Source organism: Erythrolamprus reginae, chromosome 3, assembly GCF_031021105.1.
Source record: "Erythrolamprus reginae isolate rEryReg1 chromosome 3, rEryReg1.hap1, whole genome shotgun sequence".
In the NCBI taxonomy this organism is placed as follows: domain Eukaryota; kingdom Metazoa; phylum Chordata; class Lepidosauria; order Squamata; family Dipsadidae; genus Erythrolamprus; species Erythrolamprus reginae.
In genome coordinates, this window is record NC_091952.1 from 211,352,666 (window position 1) to 211,365,469 (window position 12,804).

Below are 12,804 nucleotides of genomic sequence, written 5' to 3' on the forward strand. Positions count from 1 at the left end.
ATTTTTGCAGAGAACAACGTGCTTGCAAAGGAACTGAAATGGTGTCTTTTGAAGAAAGAAAAGGGAGGGGCGCCCCCCTTGCCTTTCTTCCTTCCAACTCATCCTTTAGCCTAGCCTTGCTTCTTCCACCCGCCCCTTTTAGCTGCCCCTCCCTGCCCTCTGTTCGCCTCCCTTCTAAAGTTTGGGATTTTCCTGAAGGATTTGCACGCATTATTTGCTTTTACATTGATTCCTATGGAAAACATTGTTTCATCTTACGAACTTTTCACCTTACGAACCTCCTCCTGGAAACAATTAAGTTCGTATGATGAGGTACCACTGTACATTGATAATTCAGTTATAATAATTTTGTGGCTCTAATTTCCTTTAATATGCGTCAAATGAACAAAACTGCATCCAGGGCTTATTAGTAGCATTAATATTAGAAAAGGATAAACAACTGCCTGACATAACATAATCTGACCACTCTATTTCCTCCTCTTCCTCCAAGGTCTCAGATTGCTTTGATACTGGCCCTGACTCCTCATCTGATTTGGCTGCTAGAGAGGCTGGCAGCCGACAGGCCACACCACTATTAACTTATGCCGTGATCATGCTATTTAACTGCAGCTGTATCTAAACAAGAAATGAGAGAGACAATTATATGAACAGACTAATCAGAATGCTTAGTTAAAAGTGTAGTATGAGACACTGGGAGTTCTTTCTCCCTTCAGCTGGCTTAGATATTTGACTCTGAAATCTGATAAAAGTATTATTTTTTAAAAGCCTATTTCCCTTTTTAAGATGCAAAAGTACTAACTGCATCTAGTCTATAAACAATAACCATCTTGCACATCAACCAGTTTTATCAAATTTTCTAGAATAGCTGATGGCCCTTTTCCTTCCAATACAAATACTAACTAGACCATATCCTGCTTGATATTTGAGACTAAATGTGATTTCGCCTTTTGCTGTTTTGTTAACTGCCAGTATTTTAAGATGAAATGCACCACTGACTTCCCATCAAGGGATATAAGAGAGCAGGTGTGGTATTCTTCAGCACACTGAAATAAAAAATAGCTTCAGTGTTAAGCTATTTTCTTCATGGATCTTGGATTTGTAGTCAAGGTTTAAATACACTGCTCAAAAAAAAATAAAGGGAACATTCAAATAACACATCCTAGATCTGAATAAATGAAATATTCTCATTGAATACTTTTTTCTGTACAAAGTTGAATGTACTGACAACAAAATGAAATCGATTGTCAATCAATGTTGCTTCCTAAGTGGACAGTTTGATTTCACAGAAATTTGATTTATTTGGAGTTACATTATGTTGTTTAAGTGTTCCCTTTATTTTTTTGAGCAGTATAGATAGTGAAAGTAAATATGTTTTGGCAGAAACAATAAGTTTCTAAGTTAAATTTTGAATTTTAAGACAAAATCATTATAACAGGATAACTGATAATAGCATCTCTCATCTTTTTTTTTAAAAGGTCCCTACGTGCCCCGAAACTTTTTTCCCATGTTTTTTTCTTATATGTCAGGGAAGGGGAGGAAACATTGTAAAGTTTTAGATAGTATAATGGTCGCTTTAAAAGGGTGTGGTCCCTCAAGCTCCTCACAGTTATTGAGCACAGTGACCCACAGCCCAGGTGCTGAGACTGTTGCATCTGGTTGACAAAGACTAGTGAGGAAAGGAAGTCTAGTACAGAAGAGTTGACTGCTCCTAGGCAGAGCTGTTTTGAAGCACTAACTTTTGAAGGAGCTGGTCTTTCTTTGCTGTATCTTCACTTCCCATTTTCAGTTGGGCACAGAGAGAAAATATTAGAGTGGAACTAGCTTCTGTGTGGCTTCCAAGTAACTATAGCCATGATGGCGAACCAGAGCCATGTCGCTCGGCACGTTGGGCGTTGGCCATGGAACTTCCAGGTTTCTGGCACCCTCATGTGCAGTGACCAGAATGCTACCGGAAACTAAAAGTTGATTCAGCTCTTCACTGTAGCAGTCTCACTGTTTACTGCTCCCTCTCCTCAACCACTTGATTGTAAGTGGGCTGGGGCGTGAGGAGGCGAGGGGGGAGAAACCCTGATTGGTCTCCACCACCTCACTGTCCCATCCGAACATGGGAGTGGGGGAAGCCTGGCTGGACATGGTGTCACTGGAAATCTCAGCTGTTATAATTGCAGAAGTGATTCCTCCCCTCCACCACCACTTCCCCTGTCAAAATTCCTTGAGCAAAGCGGTCTTCCTTGCTGGGCACTGCACTGGAAGCTCCGCTATGGCCAGCTCAACCCACTGCTACTTTCCTGCAGACGGCTGGAGCGAGGGGCAGGCAGCAGCACCTCATCTGCTGGCTCCCAAAGTGCACACCCCGATGCTGCCCTGCACCGGCGGCTCTGCAATGCATATCTCCACCCACTGTCACTTACCTTCAGACAGACGGAGCAAGGAGCATGCCCTGGTGCTGCCCGGTCCTGGAGTCCAAGGGCCAGCAATGATACCAGGCACTTTCTTCTTTCCTTTCCTCTTCTTTCTTCCCTTTGGGAGCCGGCAGATGAACATGCTGGGTGTGCCGCTGGCCCCTCGCTCCAGCCAACTGAAAGAAAATGGCGGTGGGTGGAGTTATGCATGGCAGAGCCACCGGTGCAGGGCAGCATCGGGCCGTGAACTTTCAGAACCGGCAGATTAAAGTGGCGGTAGGTGGAGTGCCCGACATGTCCAGCCAGCTCTCAAGGTAGTTGAATAGGGAGTTTCTTCTCATGCCCTCATCATCTTGAGGCTTGATTACTGCGATACACTACTTGGGGCTACTCTTGAAGAAAGGTCAGATACTTCAACTAGTCCAGCATGCAGCCGTGCGAGCCATGATTGGTGTACCTAGATACACCCATGTTACACCAGCATTCCGTGAGCTGCACTGGGCTTCCGATTGGTCTCCGAACGCAATTCAAGGCACTGGTTACTACCTATAAAGCCCTACATGGCTTAGGACCAAGTTATTTACGGGACATTATTCTGCCTCACATGTCCCAGCAACCAGTTAGGTCGCACTTGGGATTGCTTTCTTTACTTTGTTTGGATCCACAGCTAACATTGGAACATCATCTTTTGGCTGTGGCGAGGGGGGCGTTTGCCCAGGTTCTCCTGGTGCACCAGTTGCGGCCCTATTTGGACAGGGAGTCATTGCTCACAGTCGCTCATGCCCTCATTACCTCGAGGTTCGATTACTGCAATGCTCTACATGGGGCTACTTTTGAAAAGTGTTCGGAAACTTCAGATCGTGCAGAACGCTGCCGTGAGAGCCATCGTGGGGCTTCCCAGATTCGCCCACGTTTCTACAAAATTCCGTTGCCTACATTGGCTGCCGAGCAGTTTCCGGTCACAATTCGAAGTGTTGGTTATGACCTTTAACGCCCTACATGGCATAGGACCAGAGTACCTCCGGAACCGCCTGCTACTGCACGAATCCCAGCGACTGATAAGGTCCCACAGAGTTGGCCTTCTCCGGGTCCCGTCGACTAAACAATGTCATTTGGTGGGCCCCAGGGGAACAGCCTTCTCTGTGGCGGCCCCAGCCCTCTGGACTCAACTCCCCCCCGGAGATTAGAACTGCCCACACCCTCCTTGTCTTTCGCAGGTTACTCAAGACCCACCTATATCACCAAGCATGGGGAAGCTGAGACACCTTCCCCCAGGCTTTTTATATTTTATGTTTGGTATGTATGTGTTGTTTGGTTTTAAATATGATAGGGCTTTATATGCTTCTTTTAATATTAGATTTGTTTCACTGTAACATTGTTTTTATTATTGTTTTAGAAAAACAGAATCTGGAAGAATGCTATTATCATTAAAATATGTTTATTTTCCATCAACATTTCATGTATATTGTGTATAATAATGAAATATACTTCATGATAGATATGATATATACATATATCATATTTCATTATTATTCATTATATATTAATGATACATGAATATGTAACATTTCTTGTATATGGTATAATGTGGATAGCTTGAGCTCACAAGTTCGAGGCTGCAGTCTGCGCTACCCATGAACTAGTTTTGGCATCAATCCCGGGAATTGTCGGCCAGTGAGGTGCTGAGGGCCAGCAGGAAGTTGCCCTAAGTGCAGGGGTGTGAACCAGCCCATGTATAAGACGTAGTAATGCCAGTATATACAGTATAATTACTTTATAACTGTTTTAGCAGAATCATAAAACAGAAAGAAGTAACTACAAGGAAATGGGAAAATTTAAAAAAGCATGATTCAGTCTTCTGTCATTATCTATGTCATAGTAGACTTTCTGTGATTTTAGGTCTATAGCTATATTCAGAATAAAAGAATATTTTTCTCTTGCACTAAACAGAAGGTCAGAAAATGCTGACCTTTAAAACAAAGAAGCAGGGCAATGTAAATTAAACTGTAAGAAAATCTGTACTTGATCATTAAAATGTTTAATGCAATTAAATATTGCAGAAGTCCCAGGTAAACTCAAATAACTCATCCTGTCAGTTATTAAAACTTCAATTCAGAATGGTGTGGCAGCATACAACAAATTGGCCTTGAAAATATTGTAATCAAATTAAGATTACTTTTATGAAATACCTGAAAGCTTTTCAGTTTACTTAGCCAGTTAGTTTCAAATATTTTTGTTCCTGATACTTGCTTTCCTTTATGTTTTTATCATTTAATGCTATCTATTAAGCCATTATTATTCTTTACTTATTTACTTATGAAAAAACTCACCTCAAGTAACTCCTGGAATATTTGTTTACAAGAAATGGCTTGTTTCTTGGTATCAGTGTACAAGTGGAAAAAAATGAGTGTACTTCCTTGATATAAAATAAACAGTCTATTTTAAAATGCATGAAATTACCTGCTTTAAAATTAGTTAACATATATTTCTGATGCAAAAGGTAAAAATTACTTTTGAAAAATAGTGGTATCATGTAGTATTTTCCCCTGGTTTAGATAATTGGAAAATATGCTGAAAATATCAGAAGAATGTTGTATCTTGGCTGACACTCATGATCCTTGTCAGTGGGGGATCATCTGTCTTCCTTTAGCCCAGTGTTTCTCAATTATTTTCTATAACACCCCCCAGGAAGAAGTAAACATTTTGTCCCCCCCCCCCTCAACTCTCCGCCGGGATGATTGTTTGCAATACAGTGTTCCCTCGATTTTCGTGGGTTCGAACTTCGCGGATAGCCTATACCACGGTTTTTCAAAAAATATTAATTAAAAAATACATCGCGGGTTTTTTTCTATACCATGGTTTTTCCCGCCCGATGACGTCATATGTCATCGCCAAACTAATAATTTTTGCAAATAAATAACAAAAAAATTAATCATTGTTAATAAATAATTATGTTTATAAATATCAAGATCACTAAGTGTCTTATTCAATGGTGAGTACCAGTAATAATGGTGAGTAAATGGTTGTTAAGGGAATGGGAAATGGTAATTTAGGGGTTTAAAGTGTTAAGGGAAGGCTTGTGATACTGTCCATAGCCAAAAATGGTGTATTTACTTCCGCATCTCTACTTCGCGGAAATTCGACTTTTGCGGGCGGTCTCGGAACGTATCCCCCGCGAAAATCGAGGGAACACTGTATTCACGTTTTTGCTGAAAAAACTGAAGCAACTTATCAGTATGATTGCGGTGTAATGTGTTTAAGTGACCCCTTATTTGGCTTTATGCTGTCCATTGCCAACATTTTTAGACACAGTAAACATACCGGTCTTTCCTCATCTCCCACCGCAGTCACGGTAAAGCCAAATGCTACATATGCTTCATCATATTTCCTCGTCCTAGCTGTCAGGAAACTTACCGTATATACTCGAGTATAAGTCGGGTTTTTTTAGCCCAAAAATGGGCTGAAAAACCCGACCTCGACTTATAATCGGGTGACTGACATGTCACCACAAGAGGGCGCAAGCGGCTGAGGGAAAGACAGCCGTCTGCCTTTGCTTCAGCTAGAAAGAAGCGGCAACTGCCCGGTCAAGAAGCAAGAATCCACCTAGCCAAACGGCTTTTTTCTTGTTTAGCGCGGCGTTCAAGTGGTTGGCAGGTTCCTTTGCTTGCACGCAAGAGCCAACCACTCGAACGCCACGCTAAACAAGAAAAAAGCCGTTTGGCTAGGGGGTAGATTCTTGCTTCTTAACCGGGCAGTTGCCCCCTCTCCCAGAACTTCTTTGGAGCTGAAGCAAAGGCAGACGGCTGTCTTTCCCTAAGCCGCTTCCTGGAGACCGCTAAAGATATCGCTCTGGGAGAGGGGGCAACTGCCCGGTTAAGAAGCAAGAATTTCCCCCCCCCAGCCAAACGGCTTTTTTCTTGTTTAGCGCGGCGTTCGAGTGGTTGGCTCTTGCTTGCAAGCAAAGGAACCTGCCAACCACTCGAACGCCACGCTAAACAAGAAAAAAGCCGTTTCGCTGGGGGGGGGGGGAATTCTTGTTTCTTAAACCGGGAGCAGTTGCCCCCTCTCCCAAAGCGATGTCCCAAAGCGGTCTCCGGGAAGCGACCGAGGGAAAGGCAATCGTCTGCCTTTCCTTCAGCTCAAAAGAGAAGGCAAATGCCCTGCCTTCCCCCAGCCGGTTAACCGAGCGCTTCAAGTTAACCGGCTGGGGGAAGGCGGGGCATTTGCCTCCTCTTTCGGGCTGAAGGAAAGGCAGACGATTGCCTTTCCCTCGGTCGCTTCCCGGAGACCGCTTTGGGACATCGCTTTGGGAGAGGCGGCAACTCCTCCCAGTTAAGAAGCAAGAATTCCCCCCCCCCAGCCAAACGGCTTTTTTCTTGTTTAGCGCTGCGTTCGAGTGGTTGGCTCTTGCGTGCAAGCAAAGGAACCTGCCAACCACTCGAACGCCACGCTAAACAAGAAAAAAGCCGTTTCGCTGGGGGGGGGGATTCTTGCTTCTTAAACCGGGAGCAGTTGCCGCCTCTCCCAAAGCGATGTCCCAAAGCGGTCTCCGGGAAGCGACCGAGGGAAAGGCAATCGTCTGCCTTTCCTTCAGCCCGAAAGAGGAGGCAAATGCCCCGCCTTCCCCCAGCCGGTTAACTTGAAGCGCTCGGTTAACCGGCTGGGGGAAGGCAGGGCATTTGCCTTCTCTTTTGAGCTGAAGGAAAGGCAGACGATTGCCTTTCCCTCGGTCGCTTCCCGGAGACCGCTTTGGAACGTTGCTTTGCTTGCGCCTGCCTCTCCTACAGCGGAGAGAGGCGGCAAATGGCCAGCCCTTCCCTCACCCGCTTAGCTGAGCCCTTCGGGAAGGTGCCGCCTGTCTTCGCTGTAGGAAAGGCAGGCACATCCGAAGCGCGTGGGGAAGTGGCTGTGGGAGGCAACGACATTCCTAAGCCGGTGAGGTGTGGGGGGGGGTGGGGTGGCGAGAAGATAGAAGCAAGAATCCCCCCCCCCCAGCTTTTCCCCCCTCTCCCCGCAAGAAAAGGAGCCAGCCAAACACTCCAATGCCGCGCTAGAGGGGGGAAAAGCCGATGAGGTGTGTGTGGGGGGGTGGATTCTTGCTTGTCTTCTCAACACCCCCTCACCCCACCTCTCGGGAAGAGAGCAACAGGAAAGGACGCGGTTTTCTTCTGCCGGGTCGAGGACAAAGCGGGTGTTGAGGGCGGCGGCCGAGCAACATTTCAGCGGGGAGAAAACCCCAAGCTGAGAGTGCCTTTTAAAATCACTCTCCTCTCAGCCTCGGCAAGCTGCCGAGAAGTGGGGTTTTCGGAGTGGGGAGGCAAAAACGCTCAGAATGTCACCAACGAGGCATTTCTCCAAGGGGCGGGGGTCCCTAAACTTTCCTTTAACCCCAGCGGACACAAAGATGGGAATGCGTGGTCCTTGCCAGCCACCCATCTGCGGGGGCTGCCCCGCGCCAAGGCAGAATTAAATTCAACAACCAAAATATTATATTTTTAAAAAACATACTTTTTTGACAGTTTGTTTGCCTTTTAAGACATCTCTCTGGCTGTGCCTAATGTCAACAATAAAATTTTTTGCCAGGTGAATTTTTTTTTGCCAGATTAGCTATGGATCTCACTGAAGAAATTTTAAAGAATACTCAAAATGATTCTTCATTTGCTTTGTAACCTTAAATAAAAAAACAATACAGTATTGACTCTGTAATTTACCCGGGGAGGGGACAGGAGGGGGGCGCAGACAGACAGGAAAGGAAGACAGACAGACAGACAGACAGACAGACAGACAGACAGAGACCTATGACCACAATTGAGCTCAAAATTTGTTGTTAAGCAAAAGCATTGTTAAGTGAAAATCACCACATTTTACTCAATCCATGACATTTCCTAGCTCTAACAGTGATGTGCAAGCTAGGGAAGTACCGGTACATCTGAAGACATGTGTAATGTTCTAGTTATGGTTAACTGTGTGGCAGAAAGTGGACTCTGGGTTTGTTTTCCTATTACAGTGAGGTTGAATGTACCATATATAATTTTACAAGAGCTCTCTCTCTTTCTCTCTCTGTATATACACATACAGTTTATATAGTAGATAATGTACAGTATATTTTTGTGTGCCTGTGTGTAATATTTATTTACACATATGGCATATATACATAGAATTAAGTATATTTTGGATGTTCAGTAATTGTAAATATAGAGGGAAATTGTATCTCTTTGAGGCAAGGAGAGGTCAAGTATCCTAACCCTAACCCAAACCAGCAGGAGCAGGGGATTAAGGTATGGTAAGTACCTAGGTACTTGCAATTTATTTGCCTATACCTGCCTTGGGGGATATATACCTGTTTACCCTCTTTTAAACTTACAGAGCTAGTTTACTGGCTTTCTTTGAAATAAATATTCTAAAATATTTAATCTACTGATGCCTCAATTGATGTAATTTTATTGGTTTCCATTTTTATAAGTTACCAGTAGCCGCTGCAATTTCCACCCTCGACTTATACAGGGGTTTATAAATTTTCCCAGTTTTTGTGGCAAAAGTAGGCGCCTCGACTTATAGTCGGAGCGACTTATACTCGAGTATATACGGTACATTTGTCTCATTATCTCCATCTCTCTCCTCCTTTCTTTTCATCCCTGTTAAATATTTTTCCATGCTGTCAAGTTTGTTATCTGCACTTCATATCTCCTGCTCTGTGCTGTGTGCTATTGTTTGGTTCAAAACCCCCTACTCCCTGCAGCAAAAAAAGCACATTCCCCAGAATCACACGCCACCCCTCTGGTATCACCAAGTTTGCCAAGTTTGAAGACTTCTGATTTAGACAATGCTTCTTCTGTGGTTGATGCCTGAAAGAATTGTCTTCAGTCCATCTCCCAACCACATGCTCATACAACATAGCATTTTGAATATGAGATATGAACTAGAACCATGATGAGAACTGACGGCACATGTGCCACAGGTGGCATGTAGAGCCATATCAGAGGACACATAAGATGTTGCCCTATGTCAGCTCCAGCACACATGCTCACACTGACCAGCTGATTTTCGGCCTTGGGAAAGGCTGTTTTGCCCTCCATACACTTAAGGGAAGCTTCCCTGAAGCCCTGGAGTGCCAAATGCCCAACGGACAAACCAAAAGTTCGGAAAATGCACTTTCTGTTTGCCCATTGTGCTGTTTTTTGCAGTCTGGAGGTTTTAGGGAAGCTTCCTGAAACCCTGGAGTTTCTGAAGTGGGTTTTTTGCACTCTGGGGTGCAAGTAGCTTCACTGAATTCTCCAGAATGCAAAAAATAGCACGACGGGCAAACTGGAAGTTCATTTTTCTGAACTTCCAGTTTGCCTGTTGGGCCATTTTTTTACGTCCCATGCTTCAGTGAGGCCTGTGCACATGGGGGATGAACATGCATGAGGGAAGGGAAGGGATGTGGGCAGGTGCACACATGCTAGGACACCCACACATTCCACTTTGGCACACAAACCAAAAAAGGTTTGCCATCACTGCTCTAGACTTTGCTGCTGCGTAATAGTCATCCAATTTTTCCCCAGTCAAAGTGTGATAGACCTAGCTATGATTTATGAATGCACATTACACTAAACATACAGAATAAAAAACAATATTTCTAGAAAGTGAAATTGAAAAAAGAGACTTTGTTTTCTTAATCATTTAGCTATATCTTCACCTTTGAGCCATTTAGAACTAGTCTATGTCAGTCTAGGAAAGCCCAATACTTCACATACATAGATTTGGATCCTAGTTGCATAATCCAATACGATGGTGGGTTTGTGCTTTAGATCAGTGTTTCCCAACCTTGGCAACTGGAAGATATTTGGACATCAACTCCCAGAATTCCCCAGCCAGCAAATGCTGGCTGGGGAATTCTGGGAGTTGAAGTCCAGATATCTTCCAGTTGCCAAGGTTGGGAAATACTGCTTTAGATTAAGGTTTGATATTTAATGCAATGTCTGAATCCAAAAGATAATTGGGTTAACAGATAACAGGATGTGATGATGGTTTGCCATGGGCTGGCAGAGATGTATAATTGTTAGAGTCGGTGATCTACTTTGACCAGTAACATTTTCCAACATAGGATTCAACATTAGCACACACTACCATGGCTAACTATGTATAGGACCAATAGCCTTTAGTATTTATTCTCATGAAACCAACTTTGATCTTTTGGTTTCTATAGTTATCTGAATCCATGGTGGAATTAAGCCAAGTTCTTTTATATAACTTCAACTGCCACTGCATGAATGAAACATAAAGACTAAAACAGAGATATACAAATAGGAAACCAATGTCAATAAAGATTTAAAGGTTTACTTGGTTTTACAATCTATGCATGTCAACAATGGAATGTTGAAAAACTTACGAGAGATCTAAATAGCACTTGCTGGTTTACGTGTGTTCTTTGTCTATGCTATTGCAGCCCAAGATCCATAGTAAAGTCACTGCAAATGGCAAATAAGTCCATTTATCCAGGAAGGCAATAAAACACGCATAGAAGCAGCGCTTCAAATAGCAATAAGCATCTCACATAAATGGAGAGTCAATATGTATACCAGTAATATAACTTAAGATGACTAACAGTTCCTTAAAGCCATAATATCCTTATGATAGATACATTTTCCCCCATTCAGGTGAAGATCTTTACTTTTGTAAAGACTTGGAACATACTGTATAGTAAAAGCACTAGCACATAGACTTATATACCACTTGACTTGAGTGCTTTACAGCCTCCTCTAAGCAGTTTAGAGTCTTTAAACAATGAGAGAAGTAACTTAGAACCAAGGAGAAATTTCCTGACAGAACAATTAATCAATGGAACAGCTTGCCTCCAGAAGTTGTGAATGCTCCAATACTGGAAGTTTTTAAGATGATGTTGGATAATCATTTGTCTGAAGTAGTGTAGGGTTTTCTGCCTACACTAGATTGGATTGGACTAGAAGACCTCCAAGATACCTTCTAACTTTGTTGTTGTTGTTGTTATTATTATTATTATTATTAATAATAATAATAATAATAATAATATCATTATCATTATTATACTCTCACTGCATTACATAAGATCCATGTGTCCTAATGGCTGCTTGGATTTCATACCCATAGTTCTATAACAGGACAAGCTTTGAGCAGTTGAGGAAAAATGTACTGTATCTCATACTTTTTTTAATGTAAAATCTCCATGGTGCCATTAAAAGTGAATATATATGAAATCAGATGGGAATTACTTTAAGTGTGCATAGAGTGATTTGCTTAAAATACAAGGCTGCCATTTTTTTTCAATTCAATGGCACTTATGCCAAATAAATACAACCAGAGTAGTTTTTTAGAGGAGGAGGATTTTCTTCAGCATTTATGACAAGCTTTAATAATGCAAAGGACAGCAGGTGGTTCTTTCCAGGTATTCAGTACTTAATTTGCTGGAAATGTTTTTAAGCAAGCCAGCTCAACATGAATCCAATTATTAACAACAATCTTGAACATGGAACTTCGTGTAGTTCTTTTTTTGTTGTTTTAAAATTATCTGCATAGACAGCAATGTGGACCAAATTATCTATTTTAAAAAACTAATATATTGCTCGCAATACACAAAAATGTACATAATAAAACCAGTTTGATATACAGGCAGGGGTGGGCTACTGCCTGGATGGAAGGAACGCAGTGTGGTAGCAAAAATGGAGCTCCACCCCAAAGCACCCAATTTGCACTGAAAGATGTTGAAAGAAAATGCAGGGCGTCCTGCATAAGTCACACCCGCATTGTGGTAGTAAAAATTTTGGTAGCCCTTCACTGTATACAGGTATCCCTCAATATGTGTGTGTGTGTGTGTGTGTGATTTTTTTGTCGAGTCACCCTGGTATATGGAAGGAGCATACAGTTTCCTTTTTCATGATCAGCAAATACACACACAGACACACACACATTTTTGCTGATAATGAAAAGGAAGGGATACTAGTGCAGATCTATTTTAAGCTCTTTTGCTCTCTTCACCTAGCCTTACCAGGATGGATGGATGGAAGGATGGATGAATAAAAAGCAAGCAAGCAAGCAAGCACGCACGCACGCACGAAAGAAAGAAAGAAAGAAAGAAAGAAAGAAAGAAAGAAAGAAAGAAAGAAAATTAATTATTAGTCTTAAGTCATGCAGTTTTTAAATCAGGCCATCATGTGCCCACATCTGATTTTACAATTTCTGTTGAAAACATGACAGTAATAAAGTGAGCACAATGAATACTAAATGAATCAACTGTCTGCAATAGACATTTTATTTTACTAGAAGCTTGAAAAAGATGCCGGTTCACATTTTTTTAAATGTCATAAATTGTGAGATGACTGCAAGATGATGCAGATGGCTGTAAAAGTGATAATTTCTCGAAATGTGATAATGATTGCATTAGGAG